Here is a 12292-nt window from a genome sequence, read left to right on the forward strand (position 1 = left end):
CACCCATGAAACTTGAGTTATTTGCAGTTGAAACAGAAGCAAGCAAGGACATACAATTAGAAATCAGGAACACTTAGAAGACCATCCTTCTGAAAGGTTTGAAACAAGAGACAACAGATGTTATGGTTGCTGTATCTTTACTCCCAGCAGCACAAATTCATTCCCAAATCATGGTTACTACATAATTCTGTGCCTGTGAACTAACAAATCTCAGTCCCTTCTGACTAAAGCTGATGCTATGACGGCATCATCCAAGCTTTCACATCCACTAAACTAAACTTGTGTATAAACTAATAAGGAGAATACTAGGAGTGTTGCCATAAATACTAATGCCCAAAGTAACTTTTGGAGGAAACACATCTGGAGCATTAGAGTCCTTTCAGATGATTTCTGGGTTAACAGTATGCCCTCCAAGTACAGTATAGTAGAGTAGTGTAGAGCAGTGTGAGAGTGTTCACCACAACCCCACAGAGCACTCACAAGATGTAAGGGATACTTCACAAGCACAGATCAATCTTATGGACAGATCTGAAAAGCAATCTGATTCCATATGCAGAAGTCCACTACTGAAGGACCTACAGCACCTTCTGCTCTTTTTGGTGCCAGTGTCATGCTGGGATGTTGCGAACAGAAGCTCTTATTTTTGATACCATTAGTCTAGAAAGCATCAGCCAACATAAAATAACCAATAAAATTAGATGTATGTATTAATTCTTCTGTACCCAAGGAAGATAACAGTACACTATAAGAGCCAAAGGCCATATCCCTCACTCACCCAATATATACTGTGTTTTAATCCCAGCTATATACAAACTCAAAAGCAGGTCTAATATCTTGGTAGTGCACAAAAAGAAGGAGTTTGGTAGCCCCATCTGCAGCCATTAACATTCTACTTGAACATCTATGACTATGGAGTTTACCCTCACACATACTGTTGTCACTATACAACTCTATTATAGTATATGCATAAGGTGAATGGAAGAGTAACACAGCAGTGTAGGAACCTACCTGTGGAAAGGGAAGGGCAGCTATAACATGGCTTGTAATACTGCAATGCCAAAGCCTGCACTATGTTCTACATTGGGCATCCAGTTTGTAATACTTGCATAAGGAATATGGAAGTTTAAGTGTCAGCTTCAACAATATATTGGGTCACATCAGTGTTAACAGCTGACCAAATGGAGTCTGGCTTGATCTACTCATTCAGGTTCTTGATATATGTCACACAAGAATGCAATCCAATTTGCCAGTCACATGGATGATGTTTGCTTAGGAACTGATCAACCTAGCCTGTCTGGTACAAAGGCAACAAACTAGTCAATCTGTGTTGAGCACTTTTCCTTCTGATATAAATCCTTAGATGCCATGTGCATCTTTCCTCTCTTCCTTGTTCTCAGGTTGTAAACAGAATACTGGTAAATGGATGGAGTATACAAGGGAGAGTTCAGAAATCACACTGCTTATGAAAAATGGGTTTGTCTTCAAGAAAATGTTGTCTTTGTGAAAGGCAGCTTACAGTTTCTCTCAATATAGCAGTTCAGAGAACCTCATGGCTGAGGTAACCACTAAAAGGAAGAGGGTATTCCCCAGAAGCATACTTTAATTCAGCTATACTGGCAGGTTGAAAGGGAGTGAGTTGTTTTTTCTATAATAAAGTTCAGGTCCTGAGCTGAGGACAGAAGGTCAGCTAGGAGGCCAGTGATACAATGTACCCTTTAAGAACAGTTTAACTGAACTGCCTGCAGTTATGGGGCTCGACTGTAATGTAGTGCTGAAATGGTTAACAGATGCACCTTGACAGATGAGTAGGCCAAGCCTTAATAGGAAGTTCTCTGATGTACTAGACATTTGAGATAAAGGTTGAAGATGGGTTCCACACCAGAGTAATGACTATTGCATTTGGGGTAAAAACAAATCTTACAAGATGGCTAAATCTGGTGAGAATAAATGGTTAAAGACTGCTTGCTGAAAGTCTGAACACAGTAATTGTGATCCATAGCATTGTGGAACTACAAATGCAAATGAGGGGAACATACATTAAAGTCTATAGTTGTGGGGGAAAGTGACAGCTGGATGACTACAATTTCAGTGAATCCTATTCCCCTGAAATTGTTCTACTGAAAGTCACTTTAAGCAAACCTGGCTCTGCCTCCATCACACTTGCGCACTTGCAGAGTTAGTATATAGAAATTAGAGAAAGTCTGGGCTGTCCTACCACATACACTTTCCAACAAAAAAACAAAACTTTAGTTGTGGTTTGCTGAAACTGGTTTTCAGAGAACTGTTTTTTGGGAATGGGACTTACTGAAATTGCCACTGGTTAACCGATATGAATTAAGATTAAATATCTTGAGGTAACCCCTCCCCTTACTCCAAGGTACAGAATTCATTGAGTCAATGTCAGTATACACAGGTTCATAGGTCTGTACTAGGCTAATGGCCCTGGGCCCTTTACAAGCCTAGCCCGTTGGATTACCATGGCATCGTGCCACCCAACCTTAGTTCCTAGTGCCTCTGTCGAGTACAGCCACTGGAGTGATCCCTGGGGTGAATTTTCTATTTCCTATCCACTCATCAAGATTTCTCTTGAAGAGGGCCAGTGAGATTCTCTGCTTAACATGTATGGAAAGTCTATTCCATAGCATGGGGAGTCTCTGGGTTATGAACCTGTCCCTATAGCATGTTCTGTTGATTGTGGTAATGAGGTTGAGGTCTCTGGAGTGTGTGGTGTGGAGGGATTGGGATTTCTTTAGATGTAGCATTTCTAACAGAGCTGGGTTAGACATGGCTTTGTAAGTCAAGCAGAGATCGCCTCTAAGTAGGAGATATGAGACAGATAACAGTTGGAGTTTTTTTAGTCTGTCCATATAGGACAAATGTTTAAGGCCTAGGATCCTCTTTGTGAGGTACTTATGTGGCCTCTCCAGTTGTTGCAGGTGTTTAGTGAGGTACATGCCAAATGGGGCATTGTACTCATTGATTGGCCTAATGAGGGAAGAGCAGAGGGAAACAATGACCTCTTTCTTCCTGGATGCAAAGCCCTTAGTAATGAGATGTGCCACATAGAGGGACTTTCTGACCACAGTGGCAATGTGGGGTCAAAAGAAAGGATGCTGTGTTATAATGCCTTCTGTGTTCAGTGGACTACCCGACGTAGTAATTCATGGGAACCGGGTTTTTCCCAAAGGGGATAATGACACATTTATTGGCATTGAGCTTAAGGCCACGGTTCTGACACCAGTCGTTGGTCTCCGTGAGGCCTTTCTGTAAGATGTCAACATCACTCTGGGAGTTAATAATAGCTCCCAACTTGCAATCGTTTGCGAACTTTGTCAACCAGAATCCCTTCGTGTCGGCCTGGATTTCAGAGAAGTAGATACCAAACAGGAGAAGACCCAGGACTGAACCCTGTGGGACTCTACTCATGACTGGTCAGCAGTCTGACTAGGAATCAGCTACTTTCACACTGTGGGTGCTACCTGTGAGCCAGTTTGCAACCCACCTAGTGACACAGGGGCCGATGCCTAGCTTAGGGAGTTTTTCTATGATTCCTGAGTGAGGAACGGTATCAAAGGCCTTGGCCAGATCAAGGTAGTCTGTATGAACCATCTTGCCTTCATCCACAGCTCTGGTGACTAACTCAAAGAAGTTGACAGACATGATCTAACCTTCACAAAACCAAACTGTGTGGGACCCAGAGTTTGGAGATTCCCTATATCCTTGTTTATTAGGTCCATGATGATGCGTTCCGTAGCTTTGCATATCAAACTCGTCAGGCTAATGGGGCGATAGTTCCCAGGGTCTGTAGTCCGCTCCTCCTTTGTGGAGAGGGATGACTGTTAGCAGTGCGCCATTCTGTAGGGACAAAGCCTGAAGTGAGGCTGTGATTGAACAGGGCACACAGGTGAGGTGCCAGTTCACTCTGTAGTTCATGCAGAACACAGGGATATTGTCAGGTCCCATAGAAGCTGTATTCTTGGCCTTGGACAGTGCTGTTTTAACCTGTGCAGCAGTAATACTGGGTGCCTGGCAATCTACTGGTATTGTGACTGGTCCCTTGGGGGGAAAGAGGGGTAAAGTTGGCACTGAATCTGTCGGCCATTGCCGACAGAGTCAGAAATGGTGGGAAGACAGGTCTCAAGTCCGCAGATGCAGGAAGATGAATCCCCTTTGCAGTAAATATAAATTAAAAGTTATAGCAATAAATTTCATGATTCGTCTTTTTTTGGATGAATTATAATTTACTTTTCAAAGTGCAGGACTCTCAGTACAAGGTTTAACACTTCTGGCAGGGTGCAAAGATTATACAATACTAACCACTATAATATCTATCAGGCCATGAGCTTAAGTCTCTAGGAATTTGGTTGTAATAGTTTCCTGTTTGTGCCCGAGAAGCCCTTAGAGATGAAGAATGGCTACTGATTCTTCTGTTGCCACCTGAATCAGGTAGGTGAATCACACCTAATATGACTGGTCTGGGGATATGAGAGAATTCAGCCTTTTTTTTCTTTCTCCCTTTTTGCCTTTAGGAACACTTCTGAGATCAGGCCAAAGCACTGCTGTTTGTAAAGAGAAAGCCCCAGCCAAATGATGTATGAAGAGAGCACAAATGGTAGGGTTTGTTGGGATTATAACAGTAGGAGGGAATGTGGTGAAATACAACCTCCATGAACATAAAAGATGAGGTCAGGCACAGTGATCAAGCCATTAAGACCTCAGGTTCTGCCCATCTAGTACCCGTATTAATATCCAAGGGTGAATTTTTGAGTTATTTTTGGGATTCCTTCCATTTCCTCCTTTTCTCTGGGGAGGTAGGTAACAAGGGTCTGAGCATTTAAGAGTGTTTTTCTATTTTGCATAACTTATCCTTTGTGGTATCTTCTTGGGGTTCAAGGTTCTAGACCTATTTTATTAATCCCTTAGGATCCTCAATTAATATAACTCCTCCTTTGACATTTACCTTCTATGCACCTAACCTAGCTTGATAGACTGCTGTTTACTCAACAGAAATACCTCAAGTCTCAGTATCCTTAACTACTGTGACACACTAAAGCCATGTCCCTATAATCAGTGTCATACACACTACTTAAGGAAGATCTCTGCTCTGCCTTTTACTATGAAATGACATAGAACTCTCAATTCTATATTTTAAAAAGGGTCTACATCACATAGTCGAAGTTCCATAACTCCGAACACCTAATGTTCGAACCATTATGTCCGAAGTAACAAAACTTCGACTACGGAAAAAAAAAAAAAAAAGGACGGACAACAAAATAAATTGTTGTAAGCTGCGCTCCCCCACCTCCGCTACTTAAATATACCAACTCCGAGATTGCACCACACTGAACAAAATGGAAACCTCCGCTTATGGAGATTTCCATTCAAACGCTTGAACTTTTACAAATTCAAACTTATGGTCTCAACCATATGTGGTTCGAACTTGTAAAAGTTCGACTACATGATAGGAACCCTTTTAAAAAGCACCAGTGGTAAAGGCAAACACCGAATTTAAAGACTTGAACCTATACTGCCACATAAACACTGCCCTTGCATATCAAGCAGAGTACTTTCTAGCAACCTTTAAAACCAATCTGCATGGCAGTGAACAAGTAAAGGTAGAGAAATCAGTACTGAGCAATGGAACTGAGCTTCTCAATGGACTCCTTAGCCATAAACTTAGTAAGAACCTGTAAACCTAAAAGAAGTAGACTTAAACATTCTCTACACTATAGCCTGAAGCTTGCAATGTTCAGTAAAGACTCACAGGTTAAAAGTCCCATCTTGTTCACGTGCATCAAGAATGCACTTTTCAACAAAAGAAACACTGCAAATGAAAGTCATTACAGTAAATCAATCTCCTATAGCATTTGTTGATAATCTTTACTGAGGATCTTATTAGAGATCAGAAATGCTCAGAACAGGACATAAACTACTGGCAAGATCAAAAATCAGGTAACTGTTTAAAAAAGCAAACAAAATGCATGACACTTTCAGACCAGTCAAGAAAGTGACTGACAGACAGATGGAGATACACAGGTGCCTATTCACTTCTCTGCAAAAAAAAAAAAAAAAAATCTGAGCTGGCTCAAGTCTGTCATATTACTCAAAGCACCAGAGCTATAAAGTTGCAACAAGCATGTGAATGCCACGGACAAAGGTTTTAACAAGTTCTTCCCTGAAACCAGACTCAGGAAGGACTGAGGTTTTCCAGAGCCTGATCCAGTAAGGAGGATTGGAACCTGAACAATTGAGATAGACAGCCGAGGAATGACGACAAGACACACAACATTTTCTTTCCTACTCTGTCCAAAGCTTTGGACTTCTTGTTGGTGTGCACAAAGCAGTGGTCTCTGGGTAGGTTTAATTTTTCCAAATGCTTACATTTTTACATACCTTGACAGGAATGGATCCCATTCCTAAGTCAGGGCATAATTTAAGTTTGTGAAACCAGTACTGCCTTCAGTCTTTGATGTTATCCAGGAGTGCTCTTCTCATCACCCACAGTATGCCCAGAATAGCTGCCTTCTGCATTTCATATAGGATTACAAGTACTGGTAGCATATTTAGGTTCATAAGTATATTCTAGACTAATGACCACCAGGCCCTTTATAAGCCTAGCCATGCAGTCCAACCCGATTGTGTCCCTATGTATCATGGTCATTTATTACTAAGGGGTATGCTAGTTAGGAAGTTTCTACAGTTTATGTGGGGGAATGGCTATGTTAGTTTGGGCATTAATGGCCGTCTTTGCCTATCAGAGACATGGGGGCTAGACCCATGGTGAATTTCTGATTTCCCATCCATTGGTAAAGGTTACACTTAAATAGGGTTAGGGATAGACTCTGCTTTACATGGATCAGGAGCTTGTTCGAGAGCATGAGGATCCTCTGAGGCATATATCTGTCTCATCAGCATGTCTTATTTATGTCACAAAAAAATGTTAATTACTGGATCTAGTAGTTCTAATATTGTTCATTTTGCAGATGTCTAAAAGGTCCATCAGAGCTGGATCTGAGGATGACTTGCATGGCAGGCACAAATCACCTCTCATTAACCTAAAGGAGACAGAACAGAGAGACAGGTCTTTAAGCTGACCCCACAGAGTAATGTGTTTAGACCTTGGATTCTCCTGGTAAGGAAGATTTGTGGGCATTCCAACTGTTGCATAAGTCTGCTCAGATGCATGCTGAAGGGGGCATTATACTCAATGACAGGTCTGATAAGGGCTGAAAAAAAAAACTAACACTACGACTTCCTTGGCACCTGGATGTCATGCCCTTACTTATAAGTTGGGCAACATGGAATGATTTTCTTACTACCATGGCCACATGTTGGTCAAAGGTCAGATTATACTGTACTACCAGTTTAACTCTTATGGGTGTTTCATCAATGGAGTAATTAGTCTAGGTGACAGTTTTCCCAAAAAGCACTATAATGCATTTCTTGGCATTGAGTTTTAAGCCGTAACTTTGGCACCAGTCATTTGTCTATGTTAGACCAGCTTGTAAGAGGTTTATGCCATATGGGGAATAAATATATGATTGCTCTCAATTTGCAGTCACCTGCAAACTTGGTCAGCCAAAGGCCCTTGACATTAGCCTTCAGCTCTGAGAAGCAGGTGCCAAACAGGACCCAGCACCGATCCCTGAGATGTTCATTGGCAACTGGTCTTGTGGTATCACCAATCCTGACTTCCTGCATCCTACCCGTGAACCAACTAGCAATCCAGTGAGACATGTAGGAGTTTATGTCCAGTCCAGTGAGTTTGTCAACTATACCAGAGTGGGGTACTGTCTCAAATGTCTTAGCCAGGTCCAGGTAGGTGGTATGCACCCTTTTACCCTCATCTATTACCTTGGTGACCTTCTCAAAGAAGTTCACCAGGTTTAGTAGGTATGACCTTCCCTTGACAAAGCCAAACTGTTTTATGATTGCAAATTCTTTTTTATTAGTCCTGTTACCCATACCAGTACTGGACCTGTCTGGGTATCTTCTTCCATATTGCTTGCATTTCTGACTTTTTCTCTCTCAGTACTCAAGACACTAATTGCTGGGTGTGGCAATTTCAATGATAGGCACTACTTTTCTTTTTCTCTAGGACTATTACATCTATCTTGCAACCCTGGGTTCTGAGTGGTAGCAACGATGATCATTTAAAAGTCTTAATTATGCTACCTGGGTGGGATTCTTAGTCCACTCAGTTGGGGAGCTGTACGGGCATTTGATTTCTCTGGAGACAAGGGAGCAGTCTGGGTGTCTCCAGGCTGCAAAAATTAAGGTAAATTTCATGACAATCGGACAATGATGGAATAACCTAAGGTGACTTTTTCCTCCTTACCCCGATACTTATTCCACCTCAGACACAATGGCTCCATGTTACCTCATTCTTCCAATAAAGCAAAGGGACACACAGCCTCTTCACCTCCAAATAAGAATGTGCAAGGTGTCTTTGTAACTGCACGCATCAAACATACAGAAGGTGGTTGCCCTGTGCTGAGTTAACAGGGAACTAATACTGCAACAGTGTGAGGAACTAAGATTCCTGCATAAGATACTACTGTCAGTCCATGCTCTTTAAAGACTGCAATCCTTCATTTGTCAGAGCAGGTCATAAGGGACTTGTAACTATCTGAAGTTTAAGGCCAGAACCATGGATTCTGGGATGGGAGGACTAGCTACACCCTACTCCCTATGAACCATCAAACCCTGAGGGATCCAAGTAGTAGAAGCCAGGAGAGGAAATTCTTTACCTATGGTACCTGAATGACCACTCCATGGGAGCAGCCTAATCATGACTCATTACTCAGGATATAGGTGATGTCTACATCATGGTACTACAGGGCTGTACCTCTCATGAGTCCCTTGGCATCTGCTGAAGACAATATGCATAAACTTGAGTCCTTAACAGTCATACAGGAGGAAAACAAAGGAAAGTAGGATACAATTTTGAGGTCAGATGAATCTGCAGGAAGGTGTTACCAGGTGTCTTCTTTTTCATTACTTTCTGATGGTTCTTCACAGTACAGGCTTGGAGCTGTACTAAGTTCCCGCCTGACAGTCCCAGGGTTGGGCTCAACAAATGAAGCAGGCTAGGGACTTCTCTAGCCTTTGGCTCTGGGTGTTCTGATTAAAATGTTGATACCTGTAACTGTGCTTCACACCATACTCCTCTCCCAAGCAATAAACAGTATGGCTGGTGCAGTTCATGACTTGTGATTTGGCAGCCACACAAATATTTTGGTGGTTTAGCCATCCTAAGACATCAGATGTGGTAACTTTTCCACAAAATATGTGAGGGTTGATATCTGAATTGTGCAAGTAAAAGACCAGTATTACTGGGATGAGGGGCCGTACACGCCCTTCAAGTGTGATATTTGACATTGCAACGTATGCCAATAAACAAGGAATACAACCTGCACTTGAGGGAAGGATAATCCTAATAATGGACCCTCAAAAAAACTCTCATCCTCTAACTTTCTTAATGACAAGAATCTCTAGGTCACTGCATCAACTGGGGATTACAGACATAATCCTGCTATTATTAGACTGTCTTTGTTAACATCATAAGCACTGCTCTTTTGTAAACACATTAATTAGCATATTTGGGGTGAAACCTGCAATCTGGTAACAAGAATGGGTGGTTCAGAAGTTGAACATTATTACGATGTCTTTTCTACACCTAAATGACACAACCCTTTACTTAGGGCACACATACTTTCATGGAATAGTTTAAAGTTCCAGACTAACTACTTTATGGCACACAATAAGTAGTGGTGCAAAACGTATAGTATTTCCTTTCCTGCTCCTCTCCTGCTCCAGTTCACTTACATGTGCATTTAGTTTTAGTCAACAGTGATGTAATACTAGCAATGTGCTACGGGCTGCCTTGCTTAAGTAATAGAACAAGAATATCTTGGTGGGTTCTAAGCTAGCTGTTCTATAATATCACTTCTTAATGTCTTATTTGCCGCATTGCTGATCACCGATTATTCCGATTGGAGCCTCAATGTAATCATCAATTATCAACTTTAATAAAAATACATGACAGGTAAGGTCTTTGGCTGCATTAAACAACTCCGAATAGACTAGCACTGACAGAGGTACTAAAATAACCATACCACTAAACTGCATAAATGTAGTTCATTAATCAATAAGGAACTGCATGCAAAATATTATATGTAAAAACAGAGGAAATCTGTGAGCATTAACAGATGGGAGAATTGTCTATTAGAAGCTTTGACTTGTGGTGAAATGAGGGTATGTTTTTAAATCTCTGTAGTCCTTGCCACCCTCTCTCCTACTCTTTTCTTTAGAAATCCCAGTAAGAAAAGAATCAAGTGAAATGTCTCCCAATCAGTTCTGCATAAAACAGTCTGAGAAAATACTACGGCTTACTAAGCAAAAAGATGCTTTTACTGCTCTCCTGTACTCTTCTCTTTGCTTATACTTTGCTAATAAATAATCCCTTACAAGGAAGGCAATTTCTAACCTGCAGTCCAACCTACTCCATTGCCTTTCTCTCCAGAGTTAATTGATTCCAATACCTTGGTTCTTTTGCTAATTTCCACCAGTAAATTTCATCTCCCTAATGCCTGTTTTCTATACACCTATTTACAAATATCCCTATTGGTAAAATTTTATTTTGCCATTCCTACTTTGGCTTAGTTATTAGAATACCTTTTACAAATCTATGAATATAATATTCTGTTTGGTTGCATCTGTTCTCCTTACAGACTTGCATCCAAAATCCTAGTCTTTTTAATCTCCCAAACTTCCTCACTTCAGCATCATCCTTTTCTAACCTTGCCTGTGATATAAATATGTCCTTCTGGAGAGAGTGGTATGTATCCCAGAGACTACTGCTTCTATAGAGCAGGCTCCTCATCCATGTGGAGCAGAGATCCTCCCTAACCCAATTCAAGTGCAACTTGGACAACTGGATGGGAAACCAGAAATTCATACCTGGTTTGGCACCTATGCATCTAACAGATACAGATAACCTGTAAATTATTCATCTCCCAACCCCCTGCTTACACTTATCAAGGGTATCAGAACTTGTCAGATATATGGGATCCATGGCTAGGCTTAAAAAGGCCCTTGTGGTACTAGAAAGGCTCACCCAGACTCTGCTACACTTTGCTGTGAGGAAAAGGATAGTTTGCTTTTTATTTGTTGTATTTTGTATTACTTTATTGCCTTTTTCTATTTTGAATAATGTGAGTTGTTTTCTTTACCTTGTGTTTTACTGGTACTCTGCTTTTAACTGCATATTAAAACTTGGAGAGACCACAGCTCTGTTTCTTATGAGTCAGGCAGAATTTTTTTCCACACCCTGTTACTGTTGTGTTCTTAAACACCACTGTCTTTCTAGTTGCCTGCCCCTTATGTCAATTTGACCATACATCTCATTTCCTCTCTGCTTTTACTGGCTTGTGTGAGTAAGCGCAAAAGTATCATTTTGTGAAATCACTCCCCTTCAACTATTTAAATTTATTGGCCATCGTACTGTATTCCATAGTACCAGAATACAAAAGTGACCACCCCCTTTCAATCTATCTTGCTGTTTTAAAAATAGTGACTCTCCACTAAAATTTAACTTTTTAGACAGGTAAAACTTAAGTTACCTACTTTCACATCTAACTCCTCTAGTGTACAGTGCAGTGTTTAGGATAAACCATTTTTTTTCATCTTACCTTTAAGCATCCCTTGACTAACACTTGCTCTAAAACCTGCTGGAAGGCACTAGGAAGCCTTAGACTGATACAAGCACTCAATGCTCCTTGTTAATAAGGAGAAATTAATTATAGGCACGAAACAGCCTATAATTGCAAAGTACCTTGCTAAGGTAACAGAAAACAGCTCTTGTACTTTACAAAAAAAGCACCAAACCAGGCATTTCCAAGGGTCAGCTTCCGGTGATTTCTCCTGTCCACCTGGTGAATCTGGGCATACTGGGGCAATGCAGCAATTTCCTTACGTACATAGACCACTCTTCTCCTCCTACGACCCAACATTACAACCTGCGAGAGATACACTTACATAGCCAAACTGGAAGTAAAGATCTCTCCACCCAAGATTGTGATAGACAGTCAAGAGGAGAAGGTTAACATCCACACTACACCTCAAGCAAAACACAGCCCTTCTAAACCCACACCACCAACACTTTCACATAGCAACATAAAACCCTCATATGTGGAGGCCCTTAACAGTAACCTGCCCAAGCAACAAGGACCTCCAATGCTGAAACGCAAACACCAATCACAACCAAAGTGTCACATACCCAACACTTTGT

General features: G+C 41.2%; 1 protein-coding gene across 1 annotated transcript in view; it reads right to left on the reverse strand.

The window, feature by feature from the left end:
- UTP20 (UTP20 small subunit processome component) overlaps nucleotides 1–12292 on the reverse strand; it is a gene marked incomplete in the record, with an annotated part of 2478305 nt that overhangs the window by 384384 nt on the left and 2081629 nt on the right.

Source organism: Protopterus annectens, chromosome 11.part0, assembly GCF_019279795.1.
Source record: "Protopterus annectens isolate FY-2018-M chromosome 11.part0, PAN1.0, whole genome shotgun sequence".
NCBI classification, from domain to species: Eukaryota; Metazoa; Chordata; order Ceratodontiformes; family Protopteridae; genus Protopterus; species Protopterus annectens.